This window comes from Gossypium hirsutum, chromosome A10 (genome assembly GCF_007990345.1).
Source record: "Gossypium hirsutum isolate 1008001.06 chromosome A10, Gossypium_hirsutum_v2.1, whole genome shotgun sequence".
NCBI lineage: Eukaryota > Viridiplantae > Streptophyta > Magnoliopsida > Malvales > Malvaceae > Gossypium > Gossypium hirsutum.
In genome coordinates this window covers 95711700-95715873 of record NC_053433.1, presented here as the reverse complement: position 1 = coordinate 95715873, position 4174 = coordinate 95711700, and the positions used below count along the sequence as shown (strand labels likewise).

General features: G+C 40.5%; 1 long non-coding RNA gene across 2 annotated transcripts; it reads left to right on the top strand.

The window, feature by feature from the left end:
- The first annotated feature begins 925 nt into the window (after positions 1 to 925).
- Positions 926 to 2689, top strand: LOC121208445 (uncharacterized). Of its 2 annotated transcripts, XR_005903488.1 has the most exons (4): positions 926 to 1305; positions 1436 to 1514; positions 1619 to 1661; positions 2637 to 2689. It is a non-coding gene; the product is annotated as an uncharacterized lncRNA (long non-coding RNA). The 2 variants fall into 2 exon arrangements; XR_005903487.1 differs by lacking the exon at positions 2637 to 2689 and having other exon boundaries at positions 1619 to 1779.
- The last annotated feature ends 1485 nt before the right edge of the window (positions 2690 to 4174 follow it).

Below are 4174 nucleotides of genomic sequence, written 5' to 3'. Positions count from 1 at the left end.
TATTATTGGTAGTAGTAGTAGTAGTAATTAAATATGTAACGAAGGGGTATAATGTGGGGAAAGGTTCGGGGCTCGGCCCATAGCTTTAGCAAAATTCTTGAATCTTGCCTCTTAAGGGAATCTGGGCAGTAGGCTTCATGAATAAATTAGGGCTGAGTTTTGGCACAGCAGGCATCTGGGCCAGTGGCTAAGGACGCTAGAGAGGTGCCTGGGTTCAAGGTGCGGCGTGCGCAATTTGGGTTTTTTTTAATATGCAGATCGTGGCTAGAATAAAGGTTAAGAAAAGTTGCGAGTATATTTTAACACAAAGAGCGGCTTGGCGCAGTGGCAGCAGCGTGCTAAGGAGACCAAGTGGTCACGAGTTCGAATGCAGGGGACAGCGAAACGTGTTTTATTTCTTTTAAGTAGCCCGTGACTGAAGTGAATAAGGCTTATAAGTAAATGCGGTCATATTATATCAAAAGCGAGGTTGTGTCGCAGCGGCAAGCAGTGTGGCTGAGTGTTCTGGAGGTTGAAGGTTAGTGGCGTGGAAGACGGAATTTCCCTTTTATTTTTAAGCGAACTGGAGCTTCAGCAGGTAAGGTTTAAAAGCAACTGTGACCGTAAATTAGTAAGAAAGACAGCATGGTGCAGTGGCCAGCAGCACGGGCGTAGGTGCAAGGGCGGACTGAGGTTTGGAGTTCGAGTTGTTGTACGCGCAATGGGCTACCGATTTTGCTGCTCACGTGGGGGGGAGTTAGAGTTTGACCGAAACTTTTCTTAGCAGCATGATGAAGCGGTGGATAAGGCAGCAATCAGCGGTTAGGAGTTTGAATGAAATTCAAACTTTGAAGGAATTAAAATTGGAAAAGGACTTTATTTTATTCTAATCTTATCTTATTTCTTTTGCTCATATTCTTTTCTATTTTTCCCAAAAGCTGAACAATTCTCTCCTTTTCTATTTTCTTTCCTCGAAGCCAAATTCTTTTTAAAACAACTTTTTCTTCTTAAATATTGGTTGTCGATTACTCCTTTGGTTGAAACCATATCTCCTTTCCTTTTAATCTTTCAAAAGACCGAACCTCTAATCTTACATCTCTTCCTCTACTGATTGTCTCTTCGATGGTGAACTTATCGTCACCTATTTTTTTTCTTTTAGATCGCAATAGCCATATTCTAAGATAGATCCAAAAGCCGAAAAGCCTTATATTTTAGTGATTCGGGAATTAATATTTAGATCTATTTTCTACACACGTTTAAGTTGGATTCACAACGGATCTGGGGTAGGAAGGTATTTGGAACGTTCTTCAACGAGTAGATCTCTAGGTAAGTATTCGAACCTTCTTTCCATTTGTATCTTGTGGTTTAAGAAAAGCTGAAAACCCCTAAATACATAGGGTGGCTGTCGACTAAACTAAAAGGGTTTAGTGGTGTTATTTGATTTGTTTTGCTCTAGTTTGGATTAAAGGCTACTAATCGAGGGCTTGGATATTTGGAACGACCAGAATTAGATCTAGTCCATTTTTCCGGCAAAGGTAAGAACTTTAGTGCCTAAGGTGTTAAGGGCCAAATATGGTAAGGGTTTGATGTGTTAAGTTGTTATAGATTCATAGTTTAACGTGTTAGTAACTGATTGTAGGCAACTCATGTGTGGAACTCGTCAACGTTTCGTCGAAAAATAGGTGTGTAAACGACACCCACTCATAGACTAGATCGGCAAAAGCCGAAAAGCCGAAATGCCGAAAAGCCAGCATTTTGTGAACTTGCGAGCGTGCGAGCGCTCGTGAGATGGTTGTTTGTTAGTTTTGGTAATCTAAAGCAGTATGATTGCAGAGTGCGCAATTTCGTGCACTTCGGTATATTTGGGCTTAATAGGCCGAAAACGGGTTAATGGGCCAACGGGCCCAATTCAGTAAAGACGCTCGGTAAGTGTTTCTGTTGATGCGTTAACGGTTGTAGGATGTATGTAAACCCTAAAATAGTGAATTTTACTAAAATACCCCTAAGTATGAAAATTACCATTTTACCCCTAGGTGCAAAATGACCGTTATACCCCTAGGGTTAATTTTGACTGAAATGCATGATATTCTGATTCTGTTTGTTGTATGCCATGACATGTATATCTGTTGCATGGGATCTGGGTTATGTTATGGAGGAAGAACCCGTTCTGGTGGCTGTGCCACATATTCTGATATAAGCAGCTTTACTGCGGATTATAATTAGCGTCGCAACCGGTGCTAACACTGTAAGTATAGGGATGGCGTGGGTGATTTATTCCCCACAGGAAGTGTAGGGATGGATGGAGGCAAGTGCAGGGTTGGATGGGGTTATCATGCATTAATCATATGAGGCTGTTTTGTTATGGGCCAACTGTATTGAAATGGGCCCAACTGTGTTAATATGGCCAAGGCCCAATATATCTCGACTTGTAATAGGGCTACGGCCCAGATTGATACTGATATGGGCTAGGCCCAAAATACTCTGATACTGTAAAGGGCTATGGCCCAGATTAATATTGATATGGGCTAAGGCCCAGTTAACACTGATTTCTGAATAGGGCTTAGGCCCAGTAAAGCTTGAACTGATTTGGGCTCTGGTTGGGATACTTTACACACTGAGTTTTCCAAACTCACCCCCTTTCTCTTCCATCCTTGCAGGTGAGCCCTAGTTGGTGGACTTGGAGCTGGGCGAGATTCAGAGTGGCCACGAAGATTAAGTTTCTATTTTCTTTAAAATAAGTTTTGCATTTATTATTTTGATTATTTTTATTCTGGTTTAAGTTGTAATAAGGCCGCTCTTTTTATTATTTTTAATATTGTGGGTTATTCAATTGGTTAGCTCTAGGGCGTGTTTTATAAAAGTTACTTATTTTCAAAATATCACGATTACCGACCAAAGCTTTCGCAACGTAAATGTTTTCAAAGGAAATAAATATTTTAAATGGACTTAAACTTAATTTGTTGTTCGTGGACAAGTAATATGCTTTAAGTGTGGCAATGGATGTGTACATGTCTAGGATTGGATCCATGAAGAGCTTGGTACTTAAGCAATCCAATAGACTCACCTCCTCTTTTTTGGCTTCCTACCTGGTGCACAGCTTCCATTCACTTTAATCTTTAACGAAGATATTCTTTAAACACTAAGAAAGACTTTAGATAAAACATGACTTTTCTAGTAACTCTTCAATGTGACACGCCAGATTCGGCGTAACGTCTGAGTCGGGTTTGGGGTGTTACAGCCCGTGTTACCCACTCCAGACCAGCTGCTCACAAATTTACCTAGTTTCTAAAGTGGCACACAGCCGTGTGGACCACCTATGTGTTGCCCCCGTGTGGTCCAAATACCATCCCAAATCTTTTTGTAACTCACGAAAATCAGGATGAAAAACATCCCTAATCACATGTGTTTAAGAACACACACCTAAATACATAATTTGTAGCACCAAATATCGACCAATTCTTCTCTACTCAACTAAACTAAAATCTCAATGACATTTACACACCAATCTATAAAGATTTCGATCATACCTAAAATAAAATAGTCATATAGACTAATCTAAAACTTGAAAAAGCAGCACTTACCCCTCACTGGCTTCAAATTTTCAATAACCAAAAATATGGGAAAGCAAACGACTCTAAAGAATGTCAATTGACAAAAATTTCAGAACAAAAGAAGTGACTCCAACTTATTAGAATCGAAAAAATATTAATAGTGGAACAAAGAGAAGAACACAATAAAATAATTAAGGAAGATGGTGGAAAGAATGAAAATCAATGGCACCAATGTAACACCCTATACTCGTAACCCACGCCGGGACGGAGTACAAGGCATTACCTAACCTGATCTCATGCATTCGAATAACCTAAAGTCACCGAGACTTTAAACTTCTTGAATTTCTACTTTAAACTTCTTATTATGGGCCTACGAGCCCCAAATCGACCATTAAAAACTATTTGGAACCATTCAGGGTCCTTAAACCAACCTTAGAAATTTTGCTTATAAAACAGGGCACGCGCCCGTGTGGAAAGGTAACACGCCCGTGTGACCTTTTTGACATGGTCGTACTAATGGCCCATGTGGTTCACACGGCCTAAGTACCCTGGGACACGCCCGTGTCCCTAACCCGTGTAGAATTAATTTCTAATCCACACCTACAAGGGTTTTCACACGGCCATACACACCCCCGTGTCAATGG